Source organism: Neopsephotus bourkii, unplaced genomic scaffold (genome assembly GCF_033783945.1).
Source record: "Neopsephotus bourkii isolate Nb327-2 ecotype Australia unplaced genomic scaffold, CSIRO-AGI_Nbou_v1 NB_1067, whole genome shotgun sequence".
NCBI lineage: Eukaryota > Metazoa > Chordata > Aves > Psittaciformes > Psittacidae > Neopsephotus > Neopsephotus bourkii.
In genome coordinates this window covers 2,177,012-2,199,405 of record NW_026901555.1, presented here as the reverse complement: position 1 = coordinate 2,199,405, position 22,394 = coordinate 2,177,012, and the positions used below count along the sequence as shown (strand labels likewise).

The 22,394-nt window shown below is 39.2% G+C and overlaps 1 long non-coding RNA gene across 2 annotated transcripts in view; it reads right to left on the bottom strand.

Annotated features, from left to right (window-relative positions):
- Window positions 1–355: 355 nt before the first annotated feature.
- Window positions 356–22,394, bottom strand: part of LOC133216851 (uncharacterized) — a 70,277-nt gene continuing 48,238 nt past the window's right edge. For both annotated transcript variants that reach the window (XR_009726735.1, XR_009726736.1), the window contains 2 exons: window positions 20,395–20,532; window positions 356–387 (listed from right to left, as the gene is read on the bottom strand). This is a non-coding gene — a long non-coding RNA (uncharacterized LOC133216851). The remainder of the gene's footprint in view (window positions 388–20,394; window positions 20,533–22,394) is intronic.

Sequence of the window (22,394 nt, the reverse complement as noted above, 5' to 3'; positions counted from 1 at the left end):
AAGTAGCCTGGATCACAGAAGATTTTGCATCACTAAAAATATTTAGGAGATGCCATGGTTATAGTTTATGAAGATCCCAAATTCCCCTTAGTGTTAAACTGTATAAATCTAAAGTAAATGTTGCCTCATATTTTGACTGTACATGGAGCTATAGCATATGTGTATATCTTGGCTCCTTTGCTGGTTTTTAACATTGAGAAGGGTTCCTATCATTCTGTGAGGATATTTATTTGTATCGAACTCATTTTGTCTCTGCAAAACGTGCCCTTTGCTGTCTAGAACTTTGGAAACTGAATTTTAGATGTTTGCCAGCAACCTGCCATGAACATCCAAGCAAGGAAAGGTAAAAACCACCTCAGTTTGCAAATATATATTCTTCAATTCATACTGCAGAGAAAGAAAAAAAGAAGATACCTTTATAGAGGAAAATATTCATAGAAATCACAGTATAAGCAGAGGGAAATGCTAAATACAAGAAATAAATTAGTCATAATATGAACTCAGATCTAACCTGGAATGTGCTATTAATTCATTTTACACTGCAAACCTTCAGGGGCAAGAGCCACATCTTCCACAATGGGACTTGGACAGTCAAATTTAAAGCACATTAATGGTATTCACCGAGCACTGGTACTACAAGATGGCCCTACCGAGCAGTCTGAGCACTGGTAGAATAACTTGTATCTATGTGAGTTCCTTCTTAGAGTAATAAACAGTTACCAGGCTGTGTAGAGGTTGAATTAGAACCCCCTATTTGAAATACAGTATTTAAACATAGCAAGGAGTTCTTTCCCTCCCTGGAGATCACTGTTTTCAAAAACAAATGGATGGATTATAATAAGCCATTGTGTATTATTTTCTGTTTGTCAATGACCTAGTTCCCATGCTGTCTGCAATACTGAAATGGGAAACTAAAGCTTGGGGGTTTCTTCAGCTGGAGTAACTCAGCCCTGCTCGCTGTGTCAGTGCACAGCAGGCAGAGAGCATCTCCCAGTGAACACATGAAACTCAGAAAGTTTCATTTCTTGGCTTGAATAAAATGAGAAAGAAAGATACCTTTCCAACATCAACAAACAGGTGAGTGAGAGCATCTTTACAAACATGAATTCTGAGGTGACTTCAATGACAGAGGTTGGCTTCTTTGACAGCTCACAAAATTAGGGTGCATTTCTGAGAAGAATGCATAGATTTTCCTTCTTGACCTGGGACTGATGAAGTTCAAATGCCTGTTGACATAGGGATTTTTTTCCAAGTTTCTTTGATTATTAAAATTAATATAAGCACGCGGTGAGAATCTTCACAAAAGAGCTGCATTCTGCCTTATTATTATCTTGGCAAAATACTTTTTATTTTCTTAAAATTGTGTCCTTTCTTAAAATTGATGATCCTTGCAATGCTTTACAGATAGTGCATTTCTACATCACTTAAATCATACATTATAATTTATAGGTTAGTTATTTTATTTTGGTGTCAATCAAAATCGGAAGCTGTATGAAAGAGTTTAGACTAGAAGAAACAGATTTTTCATGGTAAGCTTTAATAAGCGAGTGATGATAAGAGCTATTACATAAATAATAATAATAATATCTAATAATATGCTTGTTCCTGTATATTTAAATGTTCCATCTTGTGCTTGTTTGCAAAAAGTTAATAGTTACATCATCGTTAAACTGATGTAAATAGGTGAGTCTGCTCTGGGTAAAACCTGCAATGCTGCGCTGCAGCGCTACCTGATCTGCAAAGAGTGGATACTGAGATTTCAGCCTTTTTTCTTACAGCATACAACATCCTTCTAAAGAGATATTTGATGTTTTGACCAGATAAGTCCCATAAAATTGGTAGGGTGGACGACACTCAAGCCCCTCTCTAGCACAGACACATGGCTGGTTTTGAGCCAGTACTGCCTCTGCAGAGGCTTCAGTACTGGTGTTGCTGGGTCAGCACAGACAACAGTACACACAGCAGCAGAGGAGGAAAGCAGAAAATCACTGTAATTTCCTCCTAAGACTATCTTACCCTTACGTGACCAGGCTGGAAGCTCTAGTAGCTTCTGATGGTCCCCAGAGTACACATATATGATATTGGTGACCCTGCTTGGCACCTACCAGCTCTCCTGCCATCCACGAGCTAAAATACATTCAAAATGTTTTTAACTAAACTTTTTATTTTTACAACTCCTTTCCTGTGTTTGTCACTGAGATCCTATAACCCACAGGGCAAGAAATAAGATGCTGTACAGAATCTCTGTTGTCCTTGTATAGAAGTTATTCTTGAGGAACCAACTCTCAAAGCATCAGGAACCCCAAATGTACCAGTGTGCTCTGACCCCACAGGAGCACAGTCATCCTGACTACTCCTCCTGAAAGCCTCCCAGCAGAGGCTGGGACAAAGCACGAGTCATTAACTCCTGGAGACTGCACAAACACAACTACTCTGCTTGCTGCCCATACCACAGTGGTTAAACACTGACACTACTTACTACCTCCCTCATGCACAGCAGACCTCTGGCAGCTGTTGATAAATGTGATTTCAGGATGGGCTGTGTTAGATCACAGGTATTTGTACTTGTAAAGCCATCTCCTGTGGTGGCCCAGCCATCCACGGCCATATGGACCAGTGAGAGCACTGTTGGTTACATGTGTAGGTGGCTCTTTGGTCAGATTTGGCAGCAGCACTACCCTGCAGAACACCCCCCCCACACACACACACACTGCGTAGAGTCAGCTCCATAAATCACACATTACCATGCATAAATCACACATTACCATGCATAAATCACACACTACCATGCATCTCTCTCCAGCAATCCAGAGGCTGTCCAGCTGGACCATGGGCACAGATCATCCACCTCTTCTCATTGCGGTGGTGGGCAGCAGGTAAAAATGCATTTTGGCCAGCACAGGATGCTAAATGCTCTTCATGGTAAAGGGACACCCTCGGAGCAATACAGGGCATCAGCTCAAATCATCTCAAGAGTTAAATGGGCCCTGGCCTTTCCACCACCTCAGAGGAAGTGTAGGGGAAGAAGTATACCTCAACTGATATTGGCCTTTCTGCATAGAGAAACCCAGGTGCTTGGAAAGCAAACTTTCTTCTTCCTGAGAAGAAAACACCTCCTGCACACACCTCTTCCAGCATTTTGCCTGCTTAGAGCAAATTGCTGTTGTGGTGTTTACTTTCCTGCAGAAACAAGCAGGTTAGCCTATGTGATTTAGAAATAGCATTTGCCTTCTTCCCCACAGATGGCAAACTCTTTGGTTTCCGCCACCACTAAGCATACAAATAAATCAAGATATGATCTGCTAACATATTCAAAATTCTGTTTGGCCTGAATATTTTTTTTTTAGCTTCAAACATCAATTTCATTTCATAATGAATACATGCTTCGTCTCATAACATTTCATTTTTCATACACTTAGCAAAATGTTTAACTGGCTCTTTTTTTTTTTCCAAAGTAGCTTCATTCCTACCCTAAAAACATGCAAATCAAAGACTTACACACTTATATAATGGGCAGAATTCCCTACCTTTGGTTCAATCGCTAAATTATAAAATATTCATAATATCTACATTTTTTTCACAGAATGAATTTTATACCCTGACTTTTTTAAATGAAAATCACATTAGGATACAAAATTCTACAGGCCTCTCTGTGCAGCTCTTCCCATTTTTATTTGCTCCCTTCCCTGAAGGAAAACTTCCCAGCACCCATCCATGTGCTTCGCATGCCAGCATCCTGATGGGAAACATGGGTGAGGCACATCCAGCACTCACTTCCTAAGCTAATGCCCTTTGCAGTTCTTGTCTGAGCAGTTGTTAGCTGAAGACAAGAAGCCTTATTTCTATTCATTCCCTACATAATCCACCTTAGGAATTTACACCTCACCTACCCACATGTTCAAGGACCCAGAAATACAAAATATTTCCCACTGTGTTTTAAACCCATATCCTCCTGGATACAAGATAAGAGCTTAATAGCTTTGACACTGCACTGTTTTCATATTCATGCATAAGTTATGGATACAGCAACAGATCAGCACTTCTTTGTGCTTCTCATTGGCTCTGGTTCGCTGCCTTAAACTGTCTGAGTCAAGGCCACGTTTTAATGCCATAGACTCTCTATTCAAATACCAGTATGACCACATTTTAAAAGCCACCCTGTACCACTTCATTGCCGCAGATGTCCTTTACATCTGGCAAGGCCCGTTTCTCTGCATGTCAACAGTAATTCAGTTTAACAGCTGTCTCTTTTGACAAGCTTAGTGTCAGACTCTAAAATGACAGGGTGACAGTTTTCCTTTTCTTTAACAGAACATAGTGCAAATTAACCATTTGAATGCAAGATCACTGAACGCCTCCCAGATACAGTTTTCAGAGTCAACTGAATAGGAATTGGGAATTGCTGGTATTAACAACCAAAGCTAAAACCTGTAGGGTCTGACAAATCAAGGCTCTTCTCCTATACCGGAGGTAAACACTGGGAATTTGCAAACTGGAATGAGAAGTACTTTTCCTGCATTGCAGAAATACAAAGAATTTTCTGTATATTTAATTAGAGTGCTTGTTAATACAGCAGCTAATGGTACCGTGTGTGTCAAATACCACGTGTATTTCAAACAGCATGATGTACACACATGTTTTCCACAAATGGCAGGAGTACAAAATCACCACAACAGAATTTCTCGAGGAATAAAACTGGGCCTGAATAATACTGTGCATCTTAGTGATTGAAACCTTTAGCATGAAAACCAGCTTGTGGACAGCAACAAGTGCCACCATGATTTATGAACAACTTATAAATGCTACAAAGACACTGCTTTAGTCTGGTGCAAGAGTGAGCTTTATGAGTCTGGCTCTATTAGGCTCACATAAAAGTGAATTAAATAAAAATAAACATTACACTGTGCATATTTAAAGTAAATACTGAAGTGAGTTGTATGGTGAGCCCCTTCATTATGTCAATGTTATACCATGGCTGCCACAATGAGGAGGAAGGATATCTCCCTGGTTTGGTTCTTGTTCTACTGAAACCAATGCTAAACCTCGAAGCAACTGCAGTGGGACTAGACTCCAGGTCACACAATTTATGCTGTTTTTAAAGAACTATGAAAACCTTTCTGTTGTTTGTTCCTGGGTAAACAGTTACATCTAAAGCCCTATAAAAATAAGCTAGGTTTTAAGGATGGTACAGAGAGGGTAACCTTGAAATGCCTTTAGTAATTGCTTTTGTTTGATTATTAATATGTTGCCATAAACATTTGTATGTGGTACTCATTGCTGTAACACCTAAGCATCTCGTAATATTTAGAAAGATTCACACTCAAAAGTGTAAAAGGTATGCTCATTTATATGAGCTGAAATAGAGACTTCTCATTTCTCAATTTCATAATACAGCCAAGTTCTTCCTCTTTTATTCAGCTTTTTTTAACACATAATTGGTCATGACCACAGAAGAAGTCATTTAATCTCAACCACTCTGTAGCCAGGTCTCTCATACCATTAAACTTGTGTGTTCCTGTTCTGCAAGAGCTGGGACAGAGATGCTGATGGTGCTGACCTCCCTATTGACTCCCTTCTTATGAACATAACCTCTCTGTTCATTTCCATAGCCCACGAATTCATACTTTCATAGCCAGACATGATCCTCTGCAATTCATATTTTATTAATATATCATGAAGCAAAGTCAGCTGCAAACACATATTTTTAGTGCAACATCAACCCCATGGGAGAGTGCAGGTTGCTGGGTTTCGAGGGCTAGGTTGCTATTAGTATCACACGCAGCTCAGCTACACAAGACACATATAACTATTTAAAACACTTAACCTCCCCAAAATCTATCATACACCTGAAACACTAATAATTCTATAGCTTAAGCTAAACAGAGTACTATTCAGCTATAAATTTTATGGCTACTCTCTCCACCTCTTATGAAGTGTGAAAAGAGGCTTCATATCTGTCAGTCTTTTCTCAGAAATGACTTTCGCTGATTACTTAAACTTTCGTTAAATAAGCTTTCCACAAGCTGTAAAAACAGAACACAGTAGGGAAAAAATTGGCTCTCTTTTAAAAGTGCTGTAAAGTCTCTTTTTGAATGAGTAATTAGAAATGTGTAAACTCTTTTATGGATATGTGAGAAGCACACACAAAAAAATTGACATTCCATGCAAGAATTTCTGTGTGCTATCAAATTTCATTGTATTTCACAGAGACCAAAACTATAGAGACCCAAAATACACATACATTAGTGGACATGGGTTATTTGCCAAGAAGGAATTTACATACAGTACAAGTAAAACATCCTAATTTAAATCTATGACAATGGATACTCACATTCTTAAAGAGAAATCAGAGTTGTTTGTCTTTCCACTCATATTTATACAGATTGCAAAGCTGTTGACAGAGCACGATTTGAGCTGGGCCTTTCCAACTGCTTACTGTTATTTTTATTGCCATTGTCAGATATCTTTTCCGTATTGAGAATCGAGCTTAGATGGTCTTCTGATTTCCCAAACCCGTACACAAACACAGAGATGCCATGCAATCCAGGGGTCAGGCAGGGAGCAGGCAAGTGAGAAAAATGGATTCCCACTGCTGGCCCTTGTCTCCTTGAAAACTCCCCAAACCTTTAGTTAAACCAATGCACTTTTTCACTTTCATTTCTACATATACACACAAGCAGTCCATCTAAACCAGACTCTGCAGATGCTCTGCAACCCCTTGTACCTTCATGACTTCGCGTCCCTCTCCCTCTGCTTAAAACCCACGTTATTTGTCCTGAAAACTTGCTGACTTTAAGCGTCATGATCAGCTCCACAGTTGGGGGGCGGGGGGGGGGGGGCCACAATTATCTTTATCTAAAAAGATGCAACAGAAACTATAGATAAAGGGAGATGGGTGCTACCCCTGCGTGATGTCCTACCTCCCCAGGAAAGGGAACAGGGCATCCCAGGGGCACTGAAATGGAAAACCTCCCCCCTCCAAACTGGTAGGATGTTTGCTTGAAAAGCTGTTGGATGTCACGCTGTGTACACGTACTGTGCACTATAAATAGTAATGTCTTCTATGCTCCTCTCCATGGAAAAAAACTGCAGGAGGGGAAATAGTCTCAAATCTGTGTAGTTTTCAAGCCAAAGAGAGCCAGCCTCGTTCTCGCCTCAGTGGGGAAGCTGTAGGTAGGGGCTATGCCCCTCCAAACCAGGGGAGTCAGAGGAGCTGGATGAAAAAGCAGGTCCCAGCTAATGAATCTGGGGGTGAAGAACTGCTCCCCACGTGCTCTTCAACCTCCCAGTCCCAGTGGGTCCTGCAGCCATTAGCCTCTGCCCTCCATGAGCAAACGCAGACCCTCTCCAAGGGAGATGACTGGCACTGCGAAGGGTTTATGTGGCACCATTAAGCAGGTGGCACTAAATGCCACACAGCTCCTTGCTCCCAAAAGCACCTGTGTTCAAGTGGACTGCCAGGCACTGATCCCCCTCCAAATTCCATAGATTTCCAGCATGGAAATGGTGCTGAGGACTCCCAGGAAGAGCAAAGAGCTCCACAGTGTGCTTCCCCTTCTCCCACTAAAGATATTAATGCCATTATTCCTATTTTTTTTAATTACCAAGAGAGTGATTCAGACCCCACCTGCAAAGTTCAATAATCCTGTTGACAGCAGAGCAACACCACCATTCCCACTCCCCACGATGCTGCTCCAAGCAAGTTCTCTGGCAAAGCATTCACAGGCGCAATTTGGTGCCAAGTCAGTTATAAAACCAACCACAGCATGAATGTTTTTGAGTAGAAGAACAAAAGTATGAGAAAGGGAAAGGCTTCACACATCTTTAGTGTGGAGAATGTATTTAGTGCTCCAAGAAGCTATTAGATGGGGTGATACAGGCAATTTATTGTTTTGTCAATACCTTTTATTTTGATTTAATAACTTACAAAACCTACAGTCTATTTGTCGCACAGCCTCAACTTTCTTTACACAACCCCACTTAACTTTCAAACACTTTAACTTTCAGGTCAAATCTCTGTCATATTGATAAATGGGTCTATTTACATTTTTATCAGCGAAGAATTCTCTCTGGTGTCTTTTTCACTATCAGATTTCATGCACAAAATAACAGGATACTTACTATTTTTTGTTGTCCAGCACACACAACAAAAAGAGACACTTTAGAAAGCACAGATGTCTTCTGCAATAGTATCATTCCTACAGGCATTTCACATAGAAAGAGGTACAACACGTTCAAGAATGAAGTGTAAAATCAGAGGGCAAAAAAACCTACTCTAGGATATATACAGAAACTGCAGTCTGCCTCTGTTCTAACAAATAAAAAAGTCAAAGTATTTTACCCTCAAGAGGTATCACTGTGCACAACAGAGAGGCCTCGAGTGAAGTTTAATCTTATTTGGCTATCTGACTATTACTTCATTAAGCAAACTAAAAAAAAATGCTGCAAAGTCAACAAATTTTCCGATATTATTGTAAATAATCACCTGATTTTCCTACCAATAATGAGGAAAAATATAATCCTTATAGCCCTAAGCACACTATATATGTTTAACCTTTACTTTAAAATGGGATTAAATGCTGAACACTGTGGCTACTGTAAAGATAGTAAAAACAGATACTGCAGGAATATAACAGTCTTTAATGACAAGTTACAGAGTTCTACTGAAAGAAAAGCAAGAGAAAAAAAGGTTAAATAAACAGAAACCATAGTGCCTCTCATCTTTCTTACATTGACTTTTAGTAACTATAAAATTTCTGTTATACATGATTTGATTTCTCAGATCTGTGCATTAAATATTTACTTCTAACTCCAAGCTTATATGAGACCCAAACAAAAACTAATTAGCATTATTAATGATGCAAGAAATGTGATGCTTAGTCCCTTAAGATTCGTAATAAAGAAGAAAATGTTAGAGATTTACTTTCTTTTTCATTTTAAAAGGCAAGTTAAAACAATAAAACTTATTTAATTAACAGAGACTCTATTTATGAATTAGTTGTTTCTGCCAGGAAGAATGTTTAAAAAAAAAGAGTCTGAAATGAGGCTGAGACTACAAAGAGTCCATTTTCAGCTTGGGAGTCTCGAGGGAAAAATCAAAGGGTTTCTTTCTTTCAACAGTTTGGGTGAGATGATATTTTGAGATGTTGACAGCTGCCAAACTGCAGACCCAGTGAAGAACTACCAAACTGAAATAATTTTTATCTGTCTGAATTTGTCTCATTATTTAGTTCAAATTCCTTTCACAGATCACAACTGAAACGTCTACTTGGTTTAAAAGGTTTTTCCCCTCCTTCAATGCTTGTGTCTACTGCTTTGGGCCAAAAATAAACTCTTTCTCTTCTAAAATTAGCCATAAATAATAAAGAACCATTATTACTACCTTTAGTAGTGTTTCTAATACAGCAGTGTATTAATTGCCATCCATTTCTTCCTTATGTGCTAAGAATGGAACCGAATTTCAGTTGTTAATCATCTTTACCACACTGAATGTCCTCACTATGTTTAACTTACAAGATATTAGTAAAACAGAACTAACAGGTTTTGCTACAATAAAGTAGAATTAAAAATTAACATTTAAAACATGTTTTCTACTTTTCTGACAAAAGCTACTTATAAAATTCAGAACAAGGCAGTCTTTAGTGAATAATAAGAAAAAGAACACTTTCCATGCAACTAGTACCATTCTTAATTTTCCATTTTCTTCCTAAATCCTGTTTCCACTGCTAAAGCCACCCCTCTTTTTTCTAAACCCTTCATCTCTATTGGTCACATGGCTAACCTTGTGATGGCTTCTCATCTGCTTCAGACATCTGCCCCATGTTTCCTCTTGAAGCCTCTTCCCCTGCAATCACCCCATGCATTTCTGTCTTCATCACATATTCATTAGCCAGCTCAAAGCCGAACAAGCCCTTTCCTCTTTATTGTTCAAGCTGTCAGCCTCAGCAACAACCCCTGCTTCCTCCATCCGCTTCTGCCTTCTTCCCAGCCTTTGCTCATGTCTTCCCTCTCACTGTCACATCTGTGTTTTGAAGATGACCTCTTTAATCTTCCTCCAAACAACCATTTCCAACCCTAACCATTCTGTGATTTCTTTCTAAACTTGTCCTTAAAGACTCTGTCCCAGGCACATCTCTGTCTTGTCCCCTGCTTCCCCATGTGCACCCTCCCTTGCCTGAACTCCAGTAGTGTTAGCTCCCACCAAAACATCTTTCAGTTAGCTCCCACAAAAAACAGCTCACACAGCAGTTAGCTCCCTCCAAAAACAGCTCACACAACACCAGACTGAATGAAGACAAGAGTCTTCCTCCAGGAGGGGAAGGGCAAAGTCCTGCTGAGGGGCGAGCTCCTGGCACTGCTTTGGCAGATTCAATTTCTGATGTATTTTGCCATTACAGCTTGTGACCCTCAGCACTGTGATACAGAGGACCTTCCAGATTCCTGTAACAGGGATACTCTGCACTCTGCTACATGAGATCTCATGCAAATACTCTTTGAATATAACAACACTGACTTCTGCTGGCACAAATTCCTCAGAATTTGGATTAACTGCACTTTGGGCATTGTTTTATAAAAACAAAAAAGAAAAAAAAACATATGCTGAATTAAAAAATAAATCAAAACCAGAGATCTAAATATCGACCACTGAAGACATTGAATATCTTTAAAAATACAATATCTTATAAATTATCATGGCAGATTAATGCCCAGCAAAGATAGTGATGTGACAGAGTGAGGGTAATATCCCCAGCTGTACTCACAGACCTCTGCCGATCAGTGACCCAAGGACTAACTCACAGTTACATGATAAATTGGAATGGATTTTATTCTTTGAGTTTGTTAGCGCAGAAGGCAGGACGTAACTGTTTGGGAAGAGTTCCTGTCAACACTGAAAGAAAAATATGCTCCCCTTTCAAGGAGACTTACCCACACCATTATGCTCCTAAACAAGTAAGACACAATACATAGAGTCCTTCTTAACTCTGAAAATAAAGCAGAGATACATACAAAGATTACTAATTCAGTGCTTTTACGATTAATAAAGCAGACTCTCAAAATGAGGCCTTTAATTCTGGGCAACCCACACCAGCGAAGTGCATGTCCAGAGGAGAACATAGCCTTGCCCTCTCCACTCATTGATTAATATTTTTAATATCCTCCAAGGGTGATCCTCCTGCTAGCATAGACTTGATGCCTCTGGCTGCATCCTCTTCCCCAGGGCAAGGAGAAGCATTGCCATGGACAGCAGCATGGCAGATCTTGGCCATCAGCTCCTATGTGATGCTGCTCCCCTATGACCACCACTCAATGTGAACAGGAGCCAAACAAGAGTTGCACTTGCCTCCTGTTATTCCCCTGCTGCAGCCTGGGACATTTACATTTGAAAATGGTATCTGTCACTTCCTCAAACCAGGTTTGTTTTTTTTTTTCCTGTTTGAACCTGAATGAAAAAAATTCAAATCCCTGGGTGCCTGACATCAAAGTGTGGTAGAAAGAAACTATTGGGATGGTGTTCTGGCATTAATGTGGCACTAGAAAGGAAGAGCAGATGGGCAATGAGGGAGCAAATTCTGTTTAAGTGACACTGAAGATAAGAAAAAACATGGAAACTAAAGGGTAAGTAAGGGGATTTTAGGTGCAATATAAAAGGGGATTTGTGGCACATGTAATTCCTCCTTTAAATGTTGATTAAACATAGATTTTTTTTTTTTGCCTCTCCATTATAGTTACAGATCATTGTTTCTATGCTCTCTGCAAGCATCAGTGAAAACTGAAGGTGCTTGGCATTCTTGTATCTAATGTATGTTTGTGTTTTATTCGCACTCACTAACTGCATTTCCAACTAAAGATGAAAAAGGGAGGCATCAAGAGAAGAACATGCCATGATCTCCAGCATGCTATGAAAAAAAGCCAATGATTTTCTGGAAGATAATGGTTTCATTCCAAGCACAGTCCAAATCAAGCTTTATCAATTGCCCTTTACGACTAGGCAAGCCTGGCTTCTGATCATGCTGCTTTTCACGTGTCTTTGCCAGTAGAAAGTCTGCTTTGAGTATTATGGGATGAAGGAGCTTGACTTTCTCTTTTTTTAATTTATTGTGCTGATGTAGTCACTTGTGTATTCCAACAAATCACTAATTTTGAGTGAATCATCATTCCTAGCATGAACAGAAATAGGTTTTATTCCCACATTTCTGTACAAGCCCACCTCCACCAAACCCAGCCCTCGCAATGCCATTTGTCTTTGAAGCTCATTTACAGACCTAGGTGGACTAGAACAACCAGCCCTCCTGCTTCATCAAAAGGGTGGCCTTTCCAAATGTTTTATGTCATTGTTTCTATTATTTTCTCTACCTTCCAGAGAAGAAGCCTTAATTCAGTCTTTAAGTTCAACAAGATCCGTGGTGGAGCAGGACAGTAGGGAAGGAGGTAAAGGGGGGGGGGGGGGATGAAGACAGGGAAGAAATACCTCTTGTCTTTTTTTGGGTCAATCCCACACATTTTACTGAACTTTTCCACAGTCATAAATCTGAAGAGCTCCTCAAACACCCCTCCAAGCTGTGCTGCTCACTCTGCCTCAGCACTCCAGAAAAGATCTCCATACCAACCCTGCACAACTGACATGATGCCGAGATAGATATGTACCGCTCTCTGGATACTAAATCTGCATTTATTTTTTCTTTGCATGGGAGACCCAGACTCATGCCTGTGGCTGGGATTGGGCACGTGTGATGTGTGCTCATCTAGTATTGCTTGTGGCCAGTTAGAAAAATCATATAATCCACCACAGATTTAAAGCATAATTTAAACCTGCCAAGTCTCATAACTTCCAAGAAGGCAAATTTACCATAAAAAGAATGGTTTCCACTTACTAGATTTTATATTCAGGTTTCTGGCACACAGCTTGCCACCAAAGAAGACTTTTATGCAAGCACATAATCAATGGAAGCCTTCACTTCACTGCAGTTAGATTTAATGTGATAATGAATATTCCAGTGTCAGCTCTGGGTAAATGGATGAGGTTTCACCTCAGATTCCCTCCTTTAAATATCTCACAGAGGAACATGCTTGCTGAGTGGTAAATAATTCAGCAGCACCAGAAGAAGGACATCTGACGTGTTCAAAATGCAGGTGTATCTGCCTCGCTCTTGTATTGCCCCATGTTCCTGCTCTTGTAAACAGCATCAGTAGCACAGCAAAGAGTTCAAAGGCTATGTTACCTATTTATATCTGCCCCTTGCAATGGAGAGCACATGGAAAAAAATGCATGGCTTGAGCAAGCTGCCTGTGGAAAAATGCCTGCTGGGTGTACCACAGTCACATATGAAGCTCACCACTGTTCACCTGGTCCAGGTGTGAGGTAGGTCTGGGTAGGGAAGCTTGGTGCTGCTGTTCCAGACTAATGCCACAGCCATGAGGAATGCATTCCCTAATTAGCAGCATTTATTTTTATTATCCTTTGCAAAACTACAGATGATATTTCACATTCATTTGAAAATCTTTCTGCAATTTGCAAACATTTACTCAACCCATATGAGGCGAATTCTTCATGCTGATTTTAGGGACATAGAATATAGCTGCATAGTATTACTGGGAAAAACTTTGCTGTCATATTTCCCCACCTGTGTCACCATATTTTATCCTCATTACCTAACTAGGGCTGCCTGCAGGAGCAGCTTCCCAACATAATTGTTATGGATCTGCTATTTCTTTGGTCTTTTCACCTATTCTGCAGTGACTGGCTGATGTTTTTCCTCTCCTTCCTTTTGCCAGTTTCAAGTTTCCATTCCAACACCAAATGCTTTCCTCTTTTTCTACTGCTGTTAACACTAGGCAGATCAAACGAACACAAAAGTGTTTTCTCAAAAAATAATCATTAAGCATATCGTGTAGTTTAGTTCAAGTGACAGCTGAATATTTGTTTCATTAATAAGTAATTGCAATTAATTCATGGAGTCATCTCTAAAAGAACATTGTGATGTTTCCATGGTTTTAAAGTGGCAAAACACTAGTCATTTTTTGACAAAATTTCAGTACAAATCGCTCATAAGCATCCACTGGAAAAATCCAGCCTATGATGAAGAGCATCCCCATGACATGTGAACATGTCTCCCATTAGTGCTAGTGGCGAGGCGCCTACATACAATATAAAAATAACTGCAGTATTTAGGGTTTGAATTTCAGGTGTGTGAGTGCTCACACTGCTCCTTTAAAATGATTAGTAATGAAATAACTAAAGTTAAGGGTTTTTTCCATTTAAAGCTCATAAGCAACTCTTCTCCATGCTGGAGGAGTACAGCTTGTTCAACTGATCTCTTTACAATCAAAAGGCTGGACAACCTAATGATTGTTATCCTGAAACCTGATACTGAAGATGCTCCAGCTCACAAACTGCTGAGGCTCTAAAATCATTCCAGGAGTTATGGGCTCCCCCTCCACCAAATAAGCATCTCTCCTTGGAGGTCCAAGGAGCTCCATTCTCAGACCTACAAAGGTCATCTTTTGTGCAGAATGGAATAGGCACTATTTGCACTGATATTTCATTAAGAATTAAATAGCAGTTCACCATCTTTCACAACGTTCTTTCTAACCTTACAAACTGGCATGATTTGGGAATAAATAAGACGGGAAAGTGTTTTAAATCCTGGACACCAGCACCACTTCCACTCTAAAGCCAGGACCTGATACCTGCCCAGCAAAGGCTAAGGACATTTCTAAGCTACAGAAACAATTACAGTTGTTGCCATATCACCTTCTCAATAACCTTCTCCCAAAATTACAGGTTACAGTTGTCTGTAATCATTAACTGCCTGAAGGAGAGATACACATTACCAAAGCAACAAACCTTTAATCAGCAGAATGGGAGCAGTGCAGAAGAGAAAAATAGTTATTTAAAAAGCAAGTTGAAATAGTTTAGTATACATATATAACTATACCTATCTATATTTATATAGTTAACAACCCACAGTTGCAAAATTAAAATGTTGGGAAAAGTGAACATCATGAATCTGTGCCTACTTGGGAATGTAATTTTCTAGAATTCCACTTTCAGATGGAAGTGCTTGCAAATTTTAATATTGAGCAGCAAGAAGACCAGTTATATTAACAACCTGACACAGGGAACACAATAGAGAGCTGGTTAAAAAAAAATAAAAATAATCAAATATTTGTTTATTTTCAATTAAAAATTGAGATTTTTTTTTAACTGAAAAGATGCACAATTTCAAGCTGTTGAATTTAACAAATAGCTAACTTGGTGTCTGGTAAGCAAAGTTTTAGATAGACTCTTTCGTAAAAAATCTTTCACTGGAAGGTTTTTTTTTAATTTGTCAGAAAAATCAGGTTAAAAGGAATATTTTAAAAATTGTTGAAGTGCCAGAATTTATGAGCTAAAAACTAATAAAGTTGGATATGAGAATCTACACGTTATCTGGCAAGAAAATCTGGAAACAATCAGCTATTTTGAACCTTCCATCAATACACCATGCTTTGCTACACAATGATTTCTGTGATAAGATGTGACTTTGCCTTGAACGCAATTTGCAACCTATTAGCTTGATCCAGTTTCCACTGAAGTAAATGAAAAGATTACCATTGACTTCAATAAAAGCTGGATTAAACTGTTCTCATTCACAGTGGGGAAAAAAAAAAACACAAACCCTTAATGATTATTTATGCCAGAAATTCCAGTGTAAAAAGCAAAATTGGTGCAAATGTGTTGAAGAATTTGAAGAGAAAAATGAGCAGTTGATGTAAAATATTATTTCACTAAAAATTATAAGATTACTAATTACAGTGAATAAGCTTATGGAAATGCTATAGATGTAGTTAAATAGTACAAATATACTTCAAAATCCAATTATAGCAACAGAGCAATGATTGTACAGTTGCATTAAGAGTTAAAATAAAATATGATGCCAAATAAATGGGTATATTAGAAGGCCATTATTAGATTTTCTTGCATTTATCCACCATTGAGTGCCACTAACCCTTCAAGCTAGGGACAAATAGAAGAAAACAGATAGAGGAGGAATATTTAGTTTGCTTGCTAAATATAATCAGTAACAACTGAATATATTTCTACCAGAAAAGATAAAAGGAGATACCAGCTACCAATACATGACCTGCACAACAAATCAAAATGCTGAGTCTTGTTCACAGTCCTACAGTTCCACCAGAATCATCAACTTCTCTAAGTACCAGACTATAGAAGTAGTAAGACTTGAAAAGTATTTACTGCAAAAAGTTGAAGCATCCCAGAGAAAACACAAATACCAATAAAGAGGCAATCATTGCAACTATCAATATTCATCACTGGACTATCAGAGGAAAGGATATGCAGATTCAATTAGGAAAAAATACAGCCATGACTATCATCTGGGAGAAGAACGTTACTTACAGATAGGAAAAGAGGCGCTTGCTTTATTTGTGTGTTTAAATAATAATTTGATACTTTACCCATTATGTCAAGAAACTAGCGTTTAGAGGAAACAAATACAGGCAGTGTCACAGTGAGTCACTTTCTGATTTAAAACTAGAGTAAGTCATCCTTTGCTTTGCTCTCTCATTCTTGAAATTTATATTGATTTAAAAGAAAAAAAAATTAGAGAAAAAATATAGTACGTGTCAGGTTTGCCAGCTTTTGAAACCCAATGGAAATAGTCACCAAATACCATAAACTTCCTTAAATCACTTGCAACCTTAGCCATTCTTAATATTCAAACATATACCAGGCACAGCTTACATGGAGTTTTTGTGAGAATTCCCCTCTGGTAAACTGGTAAATGCTCCTTTGGGAGGTTTCCCATTGATAAACATCTGCAGTTTATTCTATTTTGCAACAACAGGGAGAGGGCTGGTAAGGTTTTCAGTTTATAAGGTCACACAGACTGTATCTTCCCCCCCCCCTCCCCGATACACATTGGTTCATTAGCATAATAAAAAGAGGAGGGGAAAAAACAAAAAGAAACCATAAAATAGTCTTTTATTCTGCTTTTGCTGTAGTACTATGAAGACAAACAAATATCCACATGCTCAGCTATGCCTTCGCTAAGCAAATCTCATAAATGTCTGAATTTCCCATTTATAGCCATGATTTCTAGAGGGAGATGAAATCTTTACCTCTCTCTAAATTGATGGGTGTCTCCCTCCTCCCTTCAGATGCCAGAATATGGAAGTAGAAGACTATCCCTCTGAAGACTGCATTTTATAATACTCTGATGAGATGCCTTTTGATTTAGGGTTTGCATGAAGGAAGAAAAAAAAAAATGCATGTAGTCTGCCAGCACCTCCAACCCAACTTTAATCACTTACTGTGTAGACAGCTATATCTGAGCTAGTCATCTAAAATCTCTTTAAAGTCAACGATGAGAAATAGATGTTTTTAGGATGGAATTAATTGATTGGAAGGAAGAAGGATTTATCATATAAGAATTGTGGCCCAGAGGGTTCTGCTTCTACTCCGCAGTAAAGTAAAACTCATTTACTTTACAGGGAGTTCACACATCTGCATTGTAGTAGTTATCCAAAAGAGGTGAGAAGAATAACACCAATCTCTATTAACCAATTTCTTTTTTTTTTAGAGGAACCCTCTTCTACTGTCCCTCTTCCCTCTGTTTCTTCACTAAGTCTCTTCTGGGACATCAGTTCATTTTTTTTACATTAGAAGCCCATTAATCCCTCAAGAAAATGAGTTCATTCATCTGATGGTAATAGAAACTTTTGGACCATAGATGACCTCTCACCTTGGCCAGAAAAACTGATCCATCAGGTTTACAAACCACATTAAACAGGCAGTTTCATGTCAATAATCACAGAAATTTTCAGAATATGGCAGAGAAAACTTCCTACCATTCTACCACTGTCCTAAGGACACACGGGTCCTTCAGCTTCTAGGACACGTCCAAATTATACTAGAAAATTATGAAGGCTCCATATACCTTAAGGTGTTGGGCTGTGATGATTTTCATGGAGACAGAGAAAACTATTCCCCCTCAAGAGGACGTGGCATATCTGTTGACTTGAAACTATAGCAAACTTAAGGGGGAAGAATAATTTCTAATAATAAATTTGTCATCATCAAGTAAGATCCAATGAAGTCAACTTGAAATAAGTTTTGCAAGACCGCAATATTGTGGAGACCCCCAGATGCCTTTATTTTGCATGATTTACCACCCAATGGATAGCCCTCTGAAATTTTGTTCTGCTTTTACAAGCTGGTGAACCAGCCTATTTCCTCTCACCCACCAAAGAACAACCATTGTACTGAAGATCTTTGAGAAATCTGCACACTCTGACATAAGGGAGTAAGTTTTGTTTCATGTTTTCCTTATGCTGGGGCATTCATCTTCAAAGTGCCTCACATACAACCAGGGAGCCTTAGAAGCGTATCAGGGGCAATTCAAAGAGCTTTGCATGGAGCAGAAGGGGGTGTCTGTTCAAAGCTGCAGCCTTGCATCTGCCAGAGAAGAGCAGATTCAAAACCGAAGAGGTCACTTCACCTACCTGTAGTGGGATCTCATATTCAGAAGACTCCTACTAAAAATAAGGGATATTTAGACAGTGTGATAACTGAAACCCTCTAGGCAATGCTCTTTCTCTCTCTCCCTCACACACAGACACATACAGAGCCATGTCTCCTTTAGGGATAAAAACCAAACAAACCAACAAAAAACAAACAACCAAAACTGTAGGAGACATAATAGCCTCCAGAAAACTTACAGATTAGCTCCATTTATAGCATCCTCCTGGTTTAAGCACAAAAGTTTCCAGTGAGCTGGACCACCACAGACCTCTGGTCAAACCACCTGAAACAAGGAAAGTAGAATAAGCAGTTGCTTAATATGTGATAGAGTGGTAAAACCACTGAGTTCTTCTAATTACCTAATGTCATACAAGGAAATATTCTGCTTGGTTCAGAAATTACAATTACCTGTTTTGTTGTTGGACCTGGAAGCCCCTGGGTAACATAAGGGTTCTGCCAGGACGGGTGCTGTCTAAATACCGAGTGATACAGAACTGCTTTCCCCAGAATTTATCATTTACATGGGAAGGACAGAAAAGGAGGAAAGTGTTGTTCTCATTTTATACATGGAGAAGTGAGACAAGGAGTGATGCAGGTTCACATCAAGCAGATCAACTGATGTTTAACATCACTGATGATGTTAAGGAAATCCAAAGTGGATTTTTAAGTGAAGCAGAAGAATAAATCTTGCAGATTATGTGTGAAGGATTTGTATCAGGCACCCAACTTTTTTTTTTTTTTTTTTTGTTAATAGTTTAGATTAAATCTTTGTAATGCCTGTTTTTTTTTTAATAAGATGCAAGCAGCTCTGGGTCTGCAAGGAAGTCTCATATTTGCAACTGAGAAAGGCAGTTGCATCTACAAGATTTAATCCCATTGCCCTGAGTTAGCAGGGTCTATCCCTGCTCCAATTGCCATCACACACCTGAAGCCAGCCACCTTCCTCTTCCTTCAAACATTCAGTGCTGCAGATATAAACCCCATCTCTTTACACAGTTTCTACCATCTACTGTCTTCAAGGACTTGGTTTTTTTCTCTTTTAAAATAGTAGGTTAAAATGTACAGCATTCTACACTGCTTCCTCAGGCTCCTCTTATTTATATTGTAGTTGTCTTATTAAGAGCTGTAAAACCTTTGGGACACTCTTTGTCTGAATGGTGCTTCACTTACGCAGTTACATTACTCCTGCATAAATTTCTGGTTTTATTAGAAGTACCTGTTTTTGTTTTTCTTTTAAACTCAATTTAAACATTTCCTCCACTGCCCCCTGCTTTGTTTTGCTGCAATGGTATTTCAGATTCTGCTTGCTTACTCCAAGCTTTGTTTATAACAGCAGGCCAAGATGGATCAAACTTTAGACATGATTCTGCTTCTTACGTGTATGTGGTTTTTCAAATCTTCCTCCTTAGCAAATGTATTATTAAAGAACATGATCAAATATACTGTGATCTGGGAGATAATGACAAAATTTAATTGAGTTGTAAAATTATGCATGTACTACATGTACTCACATATAGCATCATTTGCTACGAGGTGTCTCTCAGGAAGAGCTAACCATTCTGAGGCCCTTTCATAATGTAAAGCAGCAAGAACACACACTATGCTATACAACTTGTTTTCAGCCTGTATTTGCAAGGTGCCTTCTTTTTCCCATGTTCTCTTCTCACTTTCATTGCTCTTGCAGTGACCTCACCTGGAGCAACGAGGCTGCAAGCCCTTCACAGGTCTTCACAGAAAGAGCAATTGGTTTATACCCTGTATGTTTCCTAGTTGTAAAACAGCACAGATGAAGAGACTCATACTATTTTTCTTCCTGCTGTGTCCAATCAAGCCAGAAAGTATCCCTTGCTCAGAAAGAACCTGCAAATTACCTCAGCGTGCCTGACCCACCAGCAGTAACACAACATTAGGACTATTTTTCCCCACTCACTCACATCGTTGGTGCAGTGCTGGCTCTTCTCCTGCTGAGCTGCTCAAGCAGTCTGTGGTGCTGCCTGTCTCCACAATGCCTGGTTTGAAAGAAAAACACTGAATGTGAGTGAAATACAAACCTTTGCCACCAAAATATGTTAACTACTTTTGAAGAACTTCACATCAATTTACATATTGCAGGGTTAATCCCAGATATCTGGGAAGTCCAAAACTGAAATAGATTTAGCACAGCTAAGTAATGAACATGGGAAAGCATTTTGGATCAAGCCAAGTATGAAGTAAGGCAGTCTGTTTTCTTCAAAGGAAGCTAAGGCTACCTTTCATTACATTCAACTACATCAATCATAGAGAGCTTTAATGGAAAAGGATTAAAAACTACAAAGGTAAAACAAACAACATTACGGCAATGTCCAGTAGGATAAAACAAATTCCTTACATGGTAGGTACAATTACAGAGTTACTAAAAAAAGGAAGGAAGGAATGGAAGCAGGAAATTCATGTACCTTGACCAAACTCACTGTGACAATGACATAAACCCAGGACACTGCAGCACATACATTTTGGATATTAGCCCCTGTGTCCCCAACCTCATTGCCAGACCTCAGATCTGAACTCTCTATTTCTGTATTTCCTGTTTATTTCTACCTGAAAATTACATTATTTCATAAATGCAGAGTTTTATGTAATGTTGCATCTCTTTAAGTGTCTTCAAAGTATGTCTGCACCATCCCAGATCATTGCAAGCTATTAATTTCACTCTACTTCTGTTCACATTTTCACTTGCATGATGTGCCATTCACCTCTATAGTCTTTGAAAGTTTGATATCAAGTTTTTCATATGCCTAATTTGGGCTCTATTTGAGGCTGGAGTAAATTGTTACAACTTCTAAGTCAATAGGAGCACAGCGACTTACATCAGCTTTGTGTCAGTAAATGCTGACAAGATTGATTCCAAACTTTTTCAGAACAAGAGATTTTTGAAAATGGATTAAACAACATAAATGCTGAGCTGTTTTGCTAGACTGCAAATGGCATAACACATGCTTTGTGTGACATCTCTGAATTATCCCTTCGTGGTAATGTTGACATTACATTGCACTGACTCATGGAAGAAGCTTAAATACCCTTTTAAGTTTTCAAGACTCTTTGACAAAGCACTATTTCATTAACAAAATGTTAATGGAATCTAGGAAGCTTGAACATACAGTATAGCCTGCTGGTTTCAAGAAGCTCTGTTCACTGACCAAGAGATGTGTCTGCAATGCAGCAATGTAACTCTCATTTTTAGTCCAACAGAAAAAAGACAATACCAAGCGGGGCCCAAGGCTACTTCTGCAGCACTCCACAAAAGGGCTACCACACCTTCTGCTGGAGAAGATCAAAATAGCACAAATGAGAAAACATATCATAAAAGGTAAACTAGGAGGGACAGCAGGGTTGCATTGACTTGGAACTACAGCTTCTTGCACGTGAAAAGGAGGAAGATCTAGAGAGCAGAATCACACTGCAGAATCCATGCTCTGGGGACACATTTGGGAAAAGGGTAGTTCTGTGCCTACAACTAAACTCCTTGGCTCTAAGTAACCTGCTAATGACACAAAGGGCTCTCAGGTAAGTACAGGGTTTTATATTTGATGGGCTTACAGCTACAGACAGATCTGAGTTTTCAGGTTCTTGGTTCAACCCAGGACAGAGACTTGATGGTGAGACAGAGGCAGCACAAGCAGAGGAGATGGCCTCATCAGATGTCCCATGTCACTTGCTGAGATGGCAGTGGGGGGGAAATGCCACAGTGGCGAGACAGTGCCACATGAGGGATTGGTTTTCACCACAGACAGAACCTTTCACCTGTGTATAGCAGAGGGCAGGTTTCCCTCCCGATGACAGGTGCTTTTCATCACAACACGAAGCCCACAGCTGAGCAGGGAAGACCTGGTCA